Here is a 19,845-nt window from a genome sequence, read left to right as displayed (position 1 = left end):
TCTTCAGTACTCATCTAGACCTGTGGGGAAACTCAGAAGAAGGATTGTTGTGCTGCACTGCAAGAATGACCGACACATTCCTACACTGCTGCCTTGAGTGAAGAACTGAACCTGCTTCTTGCACCCAGGACCGCCAGAATGACTCCAAGTGTTAGTAGGCTGGCCTCTTGACCAGAGCCGCAGTGACAGAAGGCTCCAACCACCTTCAACCCAGCACCTGGACTCTGACTGCTGTGAGTCCTACAACCCCAAGTGGTGGAACCCCAGTCCTGGACCCTTAGAAGTGTCCTAAAGGTGCTCTATTATGTTTGCAGACAGAACCTGTTACATATAACCAAGGTGCACTTTTCACATTCCCATGCGGTGCTTACATTTTCTCAATATGCTTCATTTATATATAAAATATAATGTCCATTTCGAACCAAACAGTGCTTTGTGATGCACAAAACAATAAACTGAAACAGTAATGAATATGAATCCAAAACGGTCTTCACTATGATGAATATAATACAATCAGAACAAAACTCATTAATCAAAATGCAATTATCATCTTCATATTTATTTCATTTTCTTGTGCTTCTCTGCTCCCTTCTAGTTTATACAAATCCCAATGCATTTCGGGAGATCCCTTCATCAGGGGAATGCTGTAAATAATATAATATGCTATTTTTTACCATCAAATAACAGAGTAATATGAAATACCAAATCTTCTAAACAATCAGAGGGTATACAGGACAGAGACCATGGTCCCAACAAAGTGAAATGTCAGTAATTAAGTTTGCTAAGCTTATCACATACAAAATTATCCACTGATGTACATGCCTGTGTAAGAAATTAAAAATGATGTGAGTGAACCATTACAGAATCCAAAGGACCGAAACCCAATGAGCAAGCGAAACACAATGAAAAAGAAGACAGTGTTGAGACATACCTGCCTGTGTCAGAAATGTGTAAGAAAAAGATGTGTTCGATAAAGAAGAACTGAGGTCAACCGCCACCTCATAAAAATCATTGAAAGTTCAATAAAACACCCAGGTGATCCCGTGCCTGTGAAGATGAATGTGCACTAAAAGAGAAATCTCACCTATCCAATTCCAGGAACTAAGGTCAACGGATCGAAAACTCAAGGAAAATCTAAAAAAAAGGTCAACCCGCATCAGATATAATACTCGTCAGCTATACTACATCCTAATAACATTAAATAAACTAGGTCTTCTAAACTTACAAAATAGCCTGTTCCACTTCCGAGTGTTTCAGGAGACCACGTCTGCTCCAAACCCAATCCGATACCTGGGTAACGAAAAGAGTTACTTCGTCGCAAATACCACTGTTGCTGCTCCTCTACGTGAGTCCATCTCCTCAAACTGCCTTGACTTACTATTCAAAGACCCGCTCGGCGTCTCGCGTTCCCAACGATAAATCCCACTCCATGTCTGTTTAGAACGGTATACTACGTACGCACGTAACGCGAGTGATAAAAACAGAAGAAAGACTCTCCAACTCAAATTGTCGAGAACATTACCATGGTCTAATGGAAAAAACACTCAGTTTGAGTTTGGGAATTTCATAATTCCAAAAGAGAAAACGAAAATACTAGTAATCTGACGATTAAAAAAGGAGGAAAAGAAACCAGCATATTTCCCTTGCATGTAGTCTTGTTGACCGCATATGCTAAAAAACACAAAAAGGTAATAGAAAAAGAAGAAAGACTGTCCTACTGAAGTTGCCACAGACATTACCATGAACTCATTAGAAAAAACACTCAGTAGGAGTTTAGAAATTTCATAATTATCCCAAATGTGAACATTAAAAAAACTAGCGACCTATCGATAAGAAGGAAAAGAAACCAGCGTATTTTCCTTTAAGTGTAGTCTTGGTGACCGCATGCAATAATGCCAAAAACGAAAAAAACTAAAAAAAACAAGACGAGAAGTACAGCTATAATGTATGGAGTGATTCAATTTTATAAATGATGAGCTTGGCAAAAAAACTGTAGCACTTATGAGGCAGTGCAAAATCTTTTCATTATAAACATGCTGCAACAACTGTACAATACCAATGACCTTATTATAAAAAAACATGTCATTTCAATCTTATCATTCAGCCCATACGGAATAAGTGTGTTTGAATAGCGTATCCAAAATGTCTCTCTTTGTGCCAAATATTGATTAACATGAGGTGATTCTGACATTCGTTCAAGTATCGTAAACCTCAACTGAGGTATTGTGTGTTTCATCTCGCCCCAATGTGCTACTAAACATGATTTAATATTGGCTATTCTAATCATGTTCTTGTGTTCAGTCAGTCTGATCTTAATCTTCCTAGTGTTGCCCCCAACATATACTAGCCAGCACGGGCATTTAATGGCATACACTACCATGTTTGTATTACAATCAGAAGTGTGTCTCAGTTTAATTGTTTTGCCAGTGTGAGGATGCATGAAAGTGTTCCCTGTGATCACGTTGCCATAGTGGCCACAGTTATAGCACTTTTGCATCCCTAGGTTACGAGTTTCTGACTGTGCTGTGCGTCGTGTCTTCAAAAGTTCCCTGATGTTCCTTGATATTGAGTATGCAAAGATCAGTTGTGCAGTAAAAATGTGTTTAAAGTCAATCTCCTTCTCAGTGATCTCCCAACGTTTCAGTATGCTGCGTTTAATTGCTGATACTCCCGTAGAGAACTTTAAAACACAAACTTCCCTTGACGATTTAGGTTTAGTTGCCTTTATCAGTAATTGTGTCCGATCTAAATGACATACCTTTTGTTTGGCTGCATTTAAAACTGTACCAGGATATCCTCTTGATTTGTACTGTTGAGACAATTCTTCAATGTCTTGTATACCTACTGCCTCATCTGAACTTATTCTCTTAATCCTGATAAACTGTGACAGAGGCAAATGATTTTTAATGCAGGAGAATGAAAGCTTTTGAAATGTAGTACATTATTCCGGTCTGTTGGTTTTTTATACACTCTAGTCACTAGTCGTTCTCGTTGCAGTTCAATCAAAATGTCCTGGTAATTGATGGATGTCTTGCTGATTGTGTGGGTGAATTTTATACCAGGATGACAGTTATTCAATGAATTGATGACATGCTCCAATTGTACTTTCGGGCCTTTCCACATAACTAAAATGTCATCTATGTTCCTTAGATACAACAGTATGTGATCCATCCATAGAGTATTGTGTAGAATATGTGTGTCCTCAAACATAGCCATGAAGATATTCGCATATGTGGGTCCCCCGTAAAACCCATCGAGGTTCCTGTACGTTGAAGGAAATATTGGTCTCTCCGGGAAAAATAACTATGATAGAGACAAAATTGTAAAAGCTCCAGTAAAAAGATGTTCAAAGATTCCTCACACTCACTTCGTAGCAATATCCACTCAACTGCCTCTATTCTCTCACTGTGTGGAATCGATGTATGTAGGGCTACAACATCTATTGTGCATAACCAGGTATTTTCATCTTTGGTAACCTGTATATTCTGCAATTTGTCCAAACAGTCAGTTGGTGCTCTGCCAGCTTGACTGTGGTCCGAGCAGAACCAAAGCATCGGAGCCACAGCAGGACGCAGCAGTGACGACAAACTTTGCATCGGAGCCTCTGCTTAATGCATCGCCTCTCTAAACTCCGCATCAGGACCGCTGCGTCTCCAGCATAGGACTTCGCATCATCACCCGCAGGCTTCCAGGAGCTGCCGATGTGTGACACATCCTCAACAGAGGCCTTCGCATCCCAATCCCCTTGTCGACGATGATGCACAACTCCACATCACAAGCTCCTGCACTTTTTTGGAACCAGCCAGTACATGACGCATCTCAATGTCAGACTACGTATCGCAAGCCCCTCATCAACAGCTTCCTCAATGACGTTGCAGGACCTCGCATCGCAGCTTCACAGCTCCTACAAATCACCGTTGTGTGATGCATCCTCGACATGGGACTCTGCAATGCTCCACAACCAGGAATTAAGGTACTCTTGTTCGTCCGGCCAAACTAGGTCCCTGCAGCCGGCCCTCGCTCCATCGCGGTCGAACTGAACTTTGTCCCAGTCCAGCACAACCAGATATCCAGATGTGCTTTTTGGTTCCATTTTCACTTAAATGTTTAGAATTGCATATCTCTGGTTCTACTAATTGGATTTTGTTGTTTTGGTCTTAAATTATTTATTACATTTTACTCTATTTTTCTAAATTGGTGTGGTATTTTTATTGTGTTGTTTTTCACTTTATTACTATTTGAAGTGCTGCATAAATACTTTACACATTGCCTCTAAGTTAAGCCTGACTGCTCTTGCGCCAAGCTACCAGATGGTTGAGCACAGGTTAATTTGGAGTTTGCTTTAGACTTCACCCTGACAAGGATTGTGGTTGCTGCTTTAGTAGGGTTTCACCCCCTCAAGCAGTAACTCATTTTCTTACACTAATCATGCCCCTCTGAAGATGTAGTCTTTACTCATTTAATATGCTGAAATTGTGTATAACAAACCCTGGCTTTGGGAGTGAGACAGAAGACTTTTCCTTTTCCTCCAGGGATGCTGTCTGTTTCTCTTAAGAATATTCTGTTAGTTTGTGACTTAGAATATTTATGACTATGTACTCTGCTTTGAGACTTCACTGCTATATTTTGCATTTATTCTGTATCGCCTATGTCTGAGAATTGTGTAATAAAACCCTATAACTTTTCTCAGATCAAGAACACAGTTATCGAGTGGCTCCAATTATTATTTGCAACTCTGCTAAACTAATGTTGGGTGCAATGCCGAGGAGGGTGTCTCTTAAAACAAGATCCGGGTTGGAGCAGAACTGGCAGAGATAAATGTTGGGTATTCTGAATATTGGGGTGCCCTGATTTTTTGGGATTCAGGGTTTTGCTCCCACATAACACAACCAAACCTTTCCCCACACTGATCAAGGCTTGGTCACTCAACTTTATATGACCTATCATACTGCAGATACAAGGTACTCCAAACATTTCCTTTACACAACCTTGTCCTAAACACAACTGTGGACTGTCTATTCTACAATGCTTGACATACTTTCCCTTTCCACACTAATACATATTGCATTGAAGAATGTGATAGACCAACTGGCATTAAAAGGCAGCACTACAATCTGCCAAGGCTCACTTTTTACCTTATCTTCACTAATTGTGCCCCTCAACCTATCTGATCATCTTGGTTACTAAGATACAAAACTCACCTATTGAATGTATAACACCTCTATTTACCTATATACCTATGCACCTGCCACATAAACTAAAACACTTTTTCGACAATTTCCCAGATGTAGTTTATACCCTTTTTTAGGTCTCGCCTAGCGAACGCAGTGCATGCGCTGCTTCGCCTTGGCGAAACTCTATTGTCGTCGCTTTCGTTCACGAAGGGAGACAAACCATGTGCGCGCCCGGACAGGCACTGTGCACGTGCATGGCGTCTCCCACCGCGCGCTTGATTTATTATGGCTCGGCCGCTCGCTCCCTCTCTGCGCGCACGCTGTTTGTCTGCTCGCAGTTGCTTTCACTTTTGTTGCCTTCCCCACGGCGTGTCTTTCAGCTTGCATTCCATCTGCTGAGTTCCTCTGAATTCTATTTCCTGTAGTGTTAGCTTTGCTGTGTGAAGGGGCATTGCCAGCATTATGATTAGTGTATAAAGTCGCCATGTTCTCCCAGTCTTGAGTGCTTAAGTATGGCAGATCTTTTTGCTGGCTCAAGCGTTTAGTTGCCAAGCTCTGATCAGCTGATCCACCGTACCGCGCTGTCTGTGACACCATTGTTTACCCGTCATTTAATGCGATTTCCGAATGTATTGGATATACAATAGTGCTCTTTCGTTTGCTGTTATTATTTTAATTACTTCAGGTAAATAATTTCATATTAATTTCTCGTTTTCCTTCACCCGCCAGTTTGAGGACAGTTAAATTCATTCAGTTGGGGACGAGCACTAGACAAAAGCGTCACTAGTTGTTAGTACACACAGTAAAGTAATAATCCTATCTTAAATTATAAACAGCCTTTATCATATGTTTACTTTACGTGGCTTTTGTTCCGGGACAAGTGCCGAGTGTTTCAGGGCAGTCGATGGGCCTGTCCCCAACCTCCGAAAACTTGGTTTACTCTCTCTTCCTGAATGAGATAAGCATTTCCTGAAGAGAAGCCCAGTAATCTTAGGCTCCTGGGCCCCTTGGGTCTCCTTAAAAGGAATAAGGATTCCAAGGGAACGCACCGTGTGATCCTCTGCAGGGCCACACCAGCTAGCAGAAACTCCCTAGCTATTCTCCATGTAAACACAGGCTATCAGGTCACAGCCAGCCTCCCCTGGGGGCACGTGCTCTCGGTTACCATGGCACGAGAGTGCCAGGTTAATGTACTTATGTCCCTGCAGGGCTTTGATCACATGCTACGCAAATATTGTGTTCTGTAATGCACGCTGTCAAACATTGCGCGTGCAATTTATTTTTCTTGCATTCTACCAACAGAAATCCTCTTCCTATGCTCATATTTCTAATCACACTTGTCTAATATCTCCCAGTGAATTAGAGACAGTTTACCAGCCGCTGTACTTGCTTAAACATGGCTTTCCTTTCAGTAGTAGCAGGGCAGTTCGCTCTGCACTGCACGGACCCAGGTGGACCGCAGGTCTCCCAGAAGGCGCCCTTAAAGCCCCCGTGTGCCCTTGGTTCACCCACTGCCCTCTATTAACAACAGTGTGCACAAGCAGTGCAAGAGGGCAGCAGACAGAGAGACGGGACTCTTCGGTCCTAATCTGCCAAAGGCCGATGAATAACTCCAAAATACAGGAGACTCACGGGAGCCACGTCACATCGCGAATAGGGCCCTGTCATTTTGTGTTACCACTGGGCTGCATGGAAGTTTACCCTATGCTGTTGGTGCCTTGATCCCGGAGCCAGCTCCTCGGAGAATTCACAGGAGTAGGAGAGGTCTCACATGGCTTCCTTCTAGCAGCAGAAGCGCCTGGCTTTCAAGCACTTAGAACACCCACCTCCGTGATTTCAGGTCAGCCACTTCTTGTATAAAAAAACATGAGAATCGTTTTTTTTTACTTTGAAAATAATGGGTGGAGATTTAATTTTTTGTTTTGTTTCTGTCCCTCGTTCTTCTAACTTCATGCTGATAGGGGGTCTGATGCCCAGTACAAGCTCCTCCTTTCCTGGCTGATTTCCTCCCTCTCTTGCCTCTCCTGTTCCATGCCTCACTTTGAGGCAGCAGGATACGGGTAAACACTATACAACCCCCAGCAGGGTACGGCGTTCTGTTCCCTCGCTCCTTTAACCCTTCCCTCTACAGTCCCCAAATAACTTATCAGTACCCTCTTGCATTGCAAGATTTAGAGCTATTGGTGGTGAAAAGACATTGCCATTTACAACACCAATAGCTCTAACTCTTGCAAATGCGAGACCTATTGCATTGCAAATGCTTGTCTGAACTATGAAGACATTCTACAATTAGGCAACTGCATGAGTTTTCACCCAAAATCTTTTCTTTTCTCGTTAATCAATAGAGGCCAGTCCAACCCACTTGAGGACAACAACATAATTCACAAATGGCTAAAGATCTTTCTTATTGACATGATTAAAAAATAATGACAAAATAGCTCAACTATACAGAACCCTGTCCGAATCGTACATATCACATTAGCTTCTCTCAAAATAGCTATCTATTCAAACAAAACTCCCCTAATGGTCAGCAAGCATCTCCCAAAAGACATAGGACCACTATAATTTAGGGTGGTGCTGTTGATTTATTTTTTTCCAGAGAGTAGTTAGTAAGGGAGAGCGAATTTGCAGGATTTTATAATTCGCCCAGTATCTGCAGGACTCTCTAGTGGGACCGAGAATTAACCCAGGGAAGGCACAGTGGCCCTGAAACATAATTTTGAACACCAACATCAAACAGCTGTGAGCAGTACTACCACTTTCACCAATAGGTGACACCAGCAAATTATTTTGAAAACCACAGCATAGTACTAGTTGTTTAGAAAATGCCACTGCTGATATGTTTATTTAGTCTACTCCCCCTCACTGACAGATTTGTTATATTGATATTGTTATACAATATCTCATGAATATTGCACCCACCATGTTGTCTATATAAAATCCAAAAATAGAGTTGCTAAAAATGCCACCACAGTAAAAAGATTTGTAGGCAGTGTTGTTGGCTGTTGGTTCTCTCATTTCTGGTAATGAGCTACACTGATGTGAGCTGCCATTCAGAGTGTGGTAGGTGCTTAAGTCACAAGTGGAACCCAGCAAGAATATTAACAAATATGCAGTCTTTAGTACCAGGAGCCAAGGCCCACTCTTCATGCAGAGCCGATGTGATAAATTCATGTTGCTACTAAAGGGTCTGCTAGATTGACACGCTGAGTCAGCCGTGGAAGGTCAGATCGGGGATATAAGCTTCTCAATGTTGGAGCAAAGGCTTTTCAACACTGTTTAGATCACAGAAAATTCAATATCTGTATAAAGCACTCCTCTGAATTTACCATGATCATCTGCAGCTCACTGGCGGCGGCCACAACGTCGACCTTCAGCAGAAGACTCAAGGAAGGTAAGGTTTTCTTTTTTTTTAACAGTCTTTTGAAGTCAGTCTGTGCCTCAACTTTGCTCAAATAGCTGAAAGAGAAGGAGGATTACAACTAGGGCTTCAATTACCAGTCCAATTCACTTTGGTTACTCTCAATTTTCCAATAAAAATACAAAGAAATAAGACGTTCACTTACAATTTCTGGTCTCGAAATTATGTTTAAACAACAGAGAATGGTTAGTGTGCCATAATAGGCTCATTGGTTTATTATCGTATATCAATGTGCATACCACAATCAGCGGACCCATTAACGCCCAGCTACTCTCGTAGCTGGTCACCATCCTTATCCATCCCATACACAGCAGGAAGCCTGACACTATATTCTATTTCAATTTTTTTGTGAGAAAGGAGCCAGAATGGACTATGACCTTTATTTGGCCAAGAATTTCACCACTAGATTTAGGACCTGATTGGATAGTTATCCCACCCGCACTGCTACATGTGCATTAGAATAAAATACCCTTGTAATGAGGCTGGCAGGATATCAGTCACGTTTGTGGCGGAGTAACCCATCTGCCAATCTCTAAATCAGGCCCTAAGAATCTATTTTAGAGCAAACACCTGCCTGGCACATCACACCAGGAGGATATATTCACAATGCATCACAAACTCTTGTGAGCAGCTGGTAAAAGTTGCGCTATATGCGATCAGGATTCCAAGGGATCTCATAGCTAGTGCTGAAGAAAATCTGTTTAGATCAATTTTCTTAGAGCGGTAGGTTGGGATGGAGAAAAGTCCCCTGCATGGCTCTGGAAAGTGTGCACACCTACCTTGATGTCTCCATAACAATCCGTAGTGCTTTTCAGCCCCCAGCCAACACACATGATAATCATTCATGTGTACTGAGGCCTTTACATGGTATGGAGTGAGAGCAGTGGGGCACCATGGTTGGGGGGATAGGGCACATCATGTGTTCAGAAGACTAAGAGTAGTGGCACCGATGTGATTATAGTTGCAGGACAGGCCTTTTTTCCTGTCGCCTGCTTGGGATAGCCTCCTACCACACTTTACAGCATTTTTCTAATTGTCCTTTCTGTCCCTACCAATCGGGTCCCTCGTTCATCCGGGTACACTATAGTGTTGTGTGTGTATGTGCAACTTGAATGCACAGATTGCATATACAAATTTAGTAACAATGGGGTAACCCAGTATCCCTCAGAACCCGGGCAATCGTATACAAAAGTAACAGTTGGTTCTGTCGGGTGAAAATTATTTCTTAAACAATTGAACCAATCATTGGTTTATTCATAGAAAAGACAATTAGTCATAAGCACCAACACCTTAACACCACAGAATGAGATGGAGGGGGTTTGACAGAGCGATAAACCTGATCAGACTGACCCAATAATCAATTTGTCAGACCACACCATGTCTCATGCCGAGAGAGAGGTCCTTGCAAAAGGACTTTCATTTGTGCCGACTGTGATACCTGATTCATTCCAAGTGAAACTCGAGCTTCAGTGATTTTTCCGCAAGATCAGACTGAAGTATTACTTCAGTAAAAACACCTACAACCCGATGTCAGCAGCCACAAGTTTCAGACCTGCCTCTACTTTCACACCAGGGACATACCTGATGAGTGAAAAGATACTGGCCTTCGAGAAGATTGTTCTCCAAGAAACCATGCAACTCTTGGATGTAAGAAAGTACATACAATACAACATCAGCAAGGAAGAAAAATTAGCACTACACTCCCTGAGCAACAATAATTCCATCGTTATCAAAGCAGCGGATAAGGGCGGTGCTGTGGTACTACAGAATACAAGTGACTATGTAGAGGAGATAGAACTACAATTGGGAGTCTTGGAAAGCTATCAGTCTATCCCACAAGACCCGACTTCTTATCTCAAATCCATGATAGAAAAGTTAACCAATGATGGAATGACTGATGGATTCCTGAGCCAAACTGAATATGACTTCCTAAACAAAAAGGAACCAAGGATTCCAGGGATATATACACTACCGAAGGTGCACAAGCGGATAGAGAAGCTGCCTGGCAGACCGATTGTCTCTGGGTGTGGCTCGATCCTGGAACCACTGAACCAATTTATCGACCACTTTTTACAACCTTGGGTCCCCAAAACGAAATCCTTTGTGAGAGACACCATGCACATCATACAACTGCTGGAGGGGCAGGCATTTGATGTGAACACAAAACTAATTATAACACTAGATGTGTCCTCACTTTACACATCGATCCCCCAAGACAAAGCACTGGATGTCATGAGAACCACTCTAGACACATGGCAGAGACCACACTGGATTCCAACTCACTTTTTGATTTCACTACTGGAGATTGCTATGAAAAAGAACTATTTTATCTTCAAAAAACAATTTTACTATCAGTGCAAGGGAATGGCGATGGGGGCTACCTATGCACAGAGTCCGGCTAATATCTTCATGGACCACAACGAAGAGGAACACTTGTACAGTCATGAAAATCCATACCTCAACCAGATTGCGGTATGGAAACGTTACATTGACGACGTCATAATGGTGTGGTCCGGCGATACCAATGAACTGAACGAATTCCAGAACTGGCTTAATACCAGGACAAGGGACATCCAATTCACAATGACAAGCAACAACGAGTCAATAGATTTCTTGGACCTTACATTTCGAGTAGAGGAAGGTTTACTGTACTGTGATCTCTACTGTAAACCGATGGAAAGAAACACATTGCTGATGTATGAGTCACATCATCCTCGAAACCTGAGGGACAATTTGCCCTATGGGCAATACCTCAGGCTGAGAAGAAACTGTACCAGGAGGATAGATTTCTTTAAGGAATCAGAAACCCTCACAATCCGCCTGAAGGAAAGAGGATACCCGACTGGATTATTGAAACGGGCGAAAAAACGTGCCTGGTACTGCCCCCTGTGACCAACTCTTGGAGGTCAAGGAGAAATCCAGGGAGATAATATCGTCTGCGTAACTACATTCAATACCAAGAGCAATGACATTAAGAAGTTTGTGAAGAAGTATTGCAATCTGGTAGCAAGTGAGTTACAGACTAACCAAGACCCCATCTTCGCCTTCAAGAGAGGCAGAAATATCAAGGACACTGTTGTCAGGGCATTCTTGGAACTCCCCAAGCAGCCAGACCTTAGAAACCACCTGGATCTCCCACCTGTGACCGGGCATCCCAAATGTGGACAATGCAAAGCGTTTGATCGATGCCAAGAGGGAACCACTTTCACACATAACAACAGAACGTACAAGCTACCACATTTTACTAACTGTAATAGCTCCCATGTGATATATGCTATCCTTTGCCCCTGTGGCCTGATATATGTTGGGAAAACCACCCAGAAAGCCAAAGCTAGAATTCTGCAGTGCATGAGTAGAATAAGATGTAAGGTACAGGGTGCACCCATGGTCGAACATTTTATGACACACAACCATTCCCCTGACAATATAAGATGGTGGGTCATAGAAAAGATCAGTCCCAATGACAGAGGAGGTTCACTTTCAAGGGTTCTAAATTATAAGGAGTGTAGTTGGATCCACTCGCTCAACTCGGTACAGACTGGGTTGAACGAGATAGAGGAGACCGCAAGACAAATGGGACAGCTCTAGCCACTCACGGTATACCTTGACTCTGACTTTATCATTTGAAAGTTTACTGTGATGCTGGACACAATTGAGAAATTGAACACACTGTACATATTGTGCACATAATGCCTAATGTATGCTCTCCATTACACTGTATAAATTGTGCACATATGTTTTCTATTTCACTGTATATACATTCACAATTTAGGATTATTGTGAATATGTTTTCAAACATGCACGTAATGTGAGACATGAAGACACGATGTAAAAGGTTTGAAAACATAATGCACCTAGAGACCTGAAATTATATGTAAATCCATCGTAGGCATGCTTGAATTTTATTTTTAACTTGGACCCTAATAATGTGAATACAAGTGCCTTTTTATCCTGACGATAATGGAGTAATGTATGATATTGTATATATTGTGTAAATAACGCCTACCGCATGTTTGCTATAACGTCTGATGCATGTACTTAACCACACTATATCTATACATGCACTCTTTAGGCTACTATGTACCCTACGCCTACCCGTATGTCTCATACACGCACGTAATGCGCAACATGATGGAAATATGCAGGAGACCCGAATATATGCCAAATATGTCGGCAAATATACATCCAATGTAAATATACGAGTTCCCAGTCTCTTCAAATGATGTTCAAATAACACATAATATGCTCGCGAATTGTAAATATGCATATTGATCCAATGTGATTAAACATGGCCACTGAACTCACTTCTAAGTAAACGCCAACAGAGGTTAACGCGGTTCGCACACACCGCTTTTACCCCAAATAGTATTAATTACGTGTTTACTTGTACAAGCCCTGGCGCTTCACCATAGGTTGCCTAGCAACCAGACCTGACCCCAAGCGCATGACGCAGGCACGGACTACGCACTGAATGTTACCTGGCAACCAGCCCTTGACGCGGCTGCCTCGCGTATGGGCTACTTACACACGCACGTCCAACGTAAGAACTAAGATAGTAACTTCACTAATGGGACAGTTTTTTACTTCCCTACGTATTTCCCTTTATCTGCATCTAGAAATCCTCACAAAGGAGGCCAAACACTGTGGAGGAAACTCATGCTCCCACAAGGGCATCTGCCATACCTAAACGAGGAGTTTTTAAATGTTATCACGCCCTGCAAACCCAACTGGGCATTCTTAGGTGAGTCATCACCATGTGTGCCCTGATTAGTTTTAGCATACAATAATTGGAACACACTTGACCCATGCACCTTACTACTTACAGGCTGTCACTTACCTGTCCCTGTCCTGATGAAGACCCACACTGACTAGATAGTAGTGCAGATCCTGGGTTGAAACGTCAACAAATATCCCCTGGACCAGTTGAAAGACTCGGTGAAAAGACCTATTTATTCAGTCCGCAGATCTACTTAAATATCAAATTTTCTGGTCTTTCAAATCCTTAAAATCCTTCTAGTCACTCTGTATATATTATGCACTATCACTATATCACTGAGCACCACGTCGCCTAGTCACATACTATATTTCACTTTGTGCCTTGACAGCCTTGCAAAATGTAATGTGGGTATTTATAAATGACGCAATTTATAAAACTCTTAAATACCCCATATGGTCTTTGTGTGTGTTGCTTATGACTAATTGTCTTTTCTATGAATAAACCAATGATTGGTTCAATTGTTTAAGAAATAATTTTCACCCGACAGAACCAACTGTTACTTTTGTATCAGATTGCATATACAGCATAAATGATACATGTGGCCATGGCCAGAGATGCTTCCAAGTTGCATCAGGCATACTTAGGTGGTACCTAAGCTGGTGGCTTGGAGAGAGAGCCCAGTGAGCAGATGTATATTGAAAGGCTCCCTCCCCACCTGAACATCCAGAGATCCTTTTCAGTGGGTCAGACTGAGGAGTGTTGATGGTGTTAAGGAAGGAGAATGAGTTCATTGTAGCTAGACAGCTTCACCTTCCCCTTCTAAACCCATTGTTGTTCGGAAGAGACAACCCCCTCCCCCCAACCCCCAGGTTAAAGGTATTTAGTGGGGCAGCCTCACTTGTCTTTCTCTTTCTGTTTTGATTAGCTCCAGAGAGAAAACTGTTAGCCCCCCCTCCTCCCCCCATCTCTGTGCTCACACTTGTAATAAGGACCGTGGCTGCACCAGTCCGCCTGGAAATTTAAAAAGTGCTCAGCTAGGCAGAACTGAACTCCTAGAATACACGAAGACTGTTGGCAACTTGAATACCAAGATGGACTAGAAACTTCCAGTCAGTGTGCCAAGATTTCTGACCAGAAGCTTGGGGTCCCACGTCAGTTGCAACTGGGAGATTCCTTAGAATTCCAGGATTGGGATACTGACTGCCAACTCCAGTTATCAGGTTTAGTACCAGTAACCTCAAAAAGATTTGACTAGCCTGCGTGAGGGGCTACCTGCATGCTACTTGAGGGAGAGAGCCGACTGCTCAAGTGCAGCATGGAGGTACATTTGCAGTAAGAAGATGCCGCTCAGAAAAAAAAGATGCTCTGAGGAGCTTAGGCATGTGACACAGAGTACAATCCCCACATGATATAGAGTGAGTGAGGACCAGAGATCTAGGCACATCTACCCAGTAGAAGTGGAATTGACACCTTTGAATAAAGCAGTCCTGGAGTTCAACAGGACATGAATTGCATTCCATGATCTGCTGCCAAGACGTGCCAAAGCCAAAGGAAACCTCTGACAGCCCGATGCAGTCAAACGCATATGAAACTTTAAGAGCCAAGAGAAGACCACGATCATCAGAGGAGTTTCACCACTGCGACCGAAGCTGGCCACCAGCTTTTTGGGGAGGGGAAGGTTTTGGATGGGGCCTGAGGAGGACCCAACTGGCAAGATCTTTATTAATGCGAACATTTCATTTTTGGACTTTCTGAAGCAGTGGCCATTTTAGTTGTCACTTATCAATCCTGGTTTTAGAAGCGTGTGCCAAATAAAGCCGCCGGCTAGCAAATTTATGAAGGGTTCAATCAACAAAATGTTTGTCTAATCCTGCGCAGTGTTCACACCCTCTATTTGCAGTCTGATTTCGAAGCTGTTGGCGCTGAATAAAGCCACCGGATTTAGTGCTGGATTAAGGATAATGTGTTGAAACAAAGGATTATTGAATTGGCCTCAGGGCCGAGGCTACTCATTGCACCTTTTTAACGAAGCAGGTTATGAGTCATCAACAACAAAATGAATCAATTTTCAATAGAGGGAGCAATGTTTTGTCATTGACAAGCAATCAAATGAATATTGTAGACTACTGAGGCACTAAAACCCCTTCATTTCAATAACAACACAAGCAAGTGCGTTGCCCAACTGCACTGCTTCAGCCTCGTTTGTGGCAGAGAAGATAAACTGCGAATGCAGAAATTTGCAAATACTGTAGAGTCTAAGTTTTGTTAGGCTTGAGTGGTCTGGAGCCTTTACAAAGGAATATTAATTCCTACTTAGTTAGAAAGTGGATGGCTAGTTTGTGTCTTCTATCCACTATACACTGCCAGCAAACCTTGCTGCTAGGTAATAAGAAAATATTAATTTGGAAAGTATCGATCAGCCGCCAACTGAGCAGGGTTTGTAAATATCATAGAGGTCATAAGAATGCTAAAGGTTCATCCCTCTAGACTATTTTGCTCATTGTCTGGCACATGGTTGATTCAACTAATGCTAATGAAGTGCATAAACAATGTAAAACCTCGTCAAGGAATGGCACGCAATATTGTAAAATCTGTTGAGGTGTAAAACAGCAAAAATTGGAAGCAACTGGTTAGCGACATATGTGCAATCAAAACATCTGCTTGGTTTATCTAAAATCGTTGGCACCATATTGAGTAATAGTTCCGCATTTGTGTGTTTAAACAGCCCATATTTAAATCTTACTGTAGGAAATAGCCATACTTTTGCCTTGATGCCCCCCAGATTTTTGTCTTAATTGTTTTTGCTGGTTGCTAACCAATGGTAAAGTGCGTGAGCTTCTCCTTTCAAGATGAAATTAATATACTCCTAATTAGCATATTTAACTTATCTATAAGTCTCTAGTATATGGCACACAGTGTACCCAGCGCCTGTAAATTAAATGTCACCAGTGGACCGCAGGAGCTTTTGTGCCATCTACTACAGTGACAGTGTAAAACATAGTTTCAGGCCTACTAGTGTAGCCTGACTGCAGCAGTGTAAAATCTGCAAGTCACGCTTATATATGCATTATTGCCCACAAGGCAGGGTGCATTGTACTTAAAAGTAGGACATGTAGAAATGTGCATGCTTTTGTGATTTGATGAAAATCCATTCAGCCATTTGAGAAATGTGCATTTGAATAATTGAATGGGGTGCTCATGAAGGAGTTAAAAATGTATGTATATCATCAATGATGTTATTTAGCTTGTCATAAGTGATGTAACGTAAGGTCATCAGCAGTGCATGGTGGAGGCACAAGTTATAGTTAGCTCAGTAAACTATAACTGATGAGTTTCAGAGGTTGGGTTTTAAATGTTAGTTTTTACTTCATTTCAACACCTAACTATAACATCACTCCTATTAGTCTTCTTTTCACCCACTAAGCCTACCAGTGACTCAAGAGCAGAAAGATGTTGACATTATGACATTCTCCCCCAGTAAATTTGCAGGGTGTGTCATCACCAGTGACTCGGAAGTGGTCGGTGGACAGGCACAATAGAAATAGGTCAGAGCTGAGGGTGAATTGGGCCCATGGCACAAATTTAATGCCCTACAGGTCAGTGACAGAGAGATATACAGTGGCAGTGCCTGACAAGCCAGAATGTAGTGGGCAATTCCAACACCTGGCACCCAGAAGAAGAGGGACCCACCGTCATTCCTGATGCAGCCCATATTTTTTCAATAAAAGCAGTTCAATCATAAAACCTCCTCAGGTTGACGATGACCATCAGTGTTTACTAGATCAGTATTTGGAGTACTCAGAATTACAGTTTTTTAAATATGCAGAGATATTTATAAGGGTAACTAGACTTAACTGGACATTTTAAGTTGTCTGTGGAAATACCTACTTTCAAATAGTTATATAGCTTAGTTGTTTAATGCATAAGTTCAAGGAGCTATGTACTCCTGGCTGGCTCCACTTAGCCTTGTAGTAGCCCAGGAAGATGGTATGTAAGCTTTGCATTCAGTCACTAATTATCATTTTCTGAGGATGGAGGTTTCTGCTCCTCCTTAATCTGGTTTCTAAGAATTTAAAACATACACCCAGATCTCTGCTTGGCCTCAGATTCTGAGTCAGGTGCTTGGCCTCAGATTCTGAGTCAGGCGGGGAGAAATTGCTACAAAGTATTTCGCTCCACCCGATTCAGACTGTTTTTCTGGGTGTGGTAGAACACAATGTTTCTAGATGGTAATTCCTTCTAGAAAAATCGCATGATGCTTTGGCTGCAGCAGCCGGCAAGCCTCATACCCCTTTGTTTGACAGAGGAGAATACAGTGCTTCCCCTATCAGAAAAAAAATGTTGCCAACCCTTCTCTACTCCTCCTTCCACCCTCCCACAAACCCCACCTTTCCCTACATACATTTCCACCTGCTCAAAGCTTGTTGTAAATATCTGGATTAAAACCTCCCCACTCCCACAAACCCCACCTTTCGTTACATACATTACCACCTGCTCAACACGAGTTGTAAATACCTGGATTAAAACCTCATTGAATCAGGAATTACGTGTAGTTTTATGGTCAGGAAAATTGATCCCATATGGTAGTTCACATTTCCATTGGGTTTTGCTCAGAACTGCACAGTACTTCTGGTGATTTACCGTATGGTAACAAAATTGCATGAGAGTTTACCGTTACCCCGGTTCTGTGCAACTTGTAATCAGGCGCATAAAGGGCTCTGATCTAAAGAAAAGATAGAAGAACACAAGCAGTCACACTGCTTGCGGCATAACACAGGCTCCCTTACATGCAGCTACACCTATAGAAAGCTGCATACTGACATATAAAGCTGGGGGGCACCTATCTTCCCATCAACCGTCTCTCTGTACCTCCAAGCCTCTTCACCGATGGCACTGCTCCAACCTAGGTATGGGAACTGAATATGCAAAGAGACAAATTCCCTTTAGGCAGCAATGTACCCTGACTGCACTCCATTTCCTCCAATGACATGAGCATAAGTGAGCTAGTAAGGCTGCCCACTCTGGCTCCATGCAAGACAGCAACATTAAATATTGTAGGCTACCTATCCCGAATTGCATGTATGAGTATAATTATGTGTAATTCAATGTAGACGCCTTAGTAATATATTTTTACCATGCTGGTCAATTATCTCAGACATCTTGCATGAAAAACAATTTGCATAAATGAATAAATAGTGCCCCTTTTTCATTGACTTAACCCATTTCAGACTGCACGCCTATCTGGAATATATATGTACATTTTCAGACAATTCATTTAAATGTATTCTCACTGCATAATTCTCATGTGGCATAGACTGTGCACAACACATTTTATTTACTTCATAGAGATCCCATTATTGGTTGTAGTCACAGAAATATCTTTGCACTCAAGGATACTCAGTCCATGCCTTTTGCAGGAGCAGTCAGTGATGTGTAATCATTTTAGAATGCAGGAAAGAGAACACCTGTTATAGCACAGGTGCATTGTCCTGTGACGCGTCCTCGAAATAAACGTGCAGGTATCCTTCCGGGAAAAGGATGGATGAAAATAACTTTACAGCAGAACTACACCATATGACACTACATGTATGAATCCCATCTAAACCGACAGGCTTGAAAATACCTATACATTTTGGAAAACGTTTCAGGGTCCATACGTGAAAATAGCTGGGCCACAGATCATCTTCATCTGTGAAAGTAGCTGGGCCACAGATCATCATCTGTGAAAGTAGCTGGGCCACAGATCTTCATCTGTGAAAGTAGCTGGGCCTCAGATCATCTTCATCTGTGAAAGTAGCTGGGCCACAGATCATCATCTGTGAAAGTAGCTGGGCCACAGATCTTCATCTGTGAAAGTAGCTGGGCCTCAGATCATCTTCATCTGTGAAAGTAGCTGGGCCACAGATCTTCATCTGTGAAAGTAGCTGGGCCTCAGATCATCTTCATCTGTGAAAGTAGCTGGGCCACAGATCATCATCTGTGAAAGTAGCTGGGCCACAGATCTTCATCTGTGAAAGTAGCTGGGCCTCAGATCATCTTCATCTGTGAAAGTAGCTGGGCCACAGATCTTCATCTGTGAAAGTAGCTGGGCCACAGATCATCTTCATCTGTGAAAGTAGCCGGGCCACAGATCATCTTCAGATCATCTTCATCTGTGAAAGTAGCTGGACCACACATCATCTTCATCTGTGAAAGTAGCCGGGCCACAGATCATCTTCAGATCATCTTCATCTGTGAAAATAGCTGGACCACACATCATCTTCATCTGTGAAATTAGCTGGGCCACAGATCATCTTCATCTGTGAAAGTAGCTGGGCCACAGATCTTCATCTGTGAAAGTAGCTGGCCACAGATCTTCATCTGTGAAAGTAGCTGGGCCACAGATCATCTTCATCTGTGAAAGTAGCCGGGCCACAGATCATCTTCAGATCATCTTCATCTGTGAAAGTAGCCGGGCCACAGATCATCTTCAGATCATCTTCATCTGTGAAAATAGCTGGACCACACATCATCTTCATCTGTGAAAATAGCTG

At 42.4% G+C, this 19,845-nt stretch overlaps 1 protein-coding gene across 23 annotated transcripts in view; it reads right to left on the bottom strand.

The window, feature by feature from the left end:
• Positions 1-19,845, bottom strand: part of TMEM40 (transmembrane protein 40) — a 270,106-nt gene that overhangs the window by 164,309 nt on the left and 85,952 nt on the right. For 12 of the 23 annotated variants that reach the window (XM_085624612.1, XM_085624616.1, XM_085624620.1 and 9 more), the window contains one exon: positions 8,504-8,633. The exons of 6 other annotated variants lie outside the window; for them this stretch is intronic. The gene's annotated coding sequence lies outside the window, so the exon portion shown is untranslated. Of the gene's footprint in view, positions 1-8,503; positions 8,637-19,845 lie in introns of those variants that run through there. 5 more of the 23 variants (XM_085624599.1, XM_085624600.1, XM_085624602.1 and 2 more) reach the window with 1 other exon arrangement.

Source organism: Triturus cristatus, chromosome 9 (genome assembly GCF_964204655.1).
Source record: "Triturus cristatus chromosome 9, aTriCri1.1, whole genome shotgun sequence".
NCBI classification, from domain to species: domain Eukaryota; kingdom Metazoa; phylum Chordata; class Amphibia; order Caudata; family Salamandridae; genus Triturus; species Triturus cristatus.
Note: the sequence above shows the minus strand (reverse complement) of the source record. Positions and strands in the feature narration are given on the sequence as shown.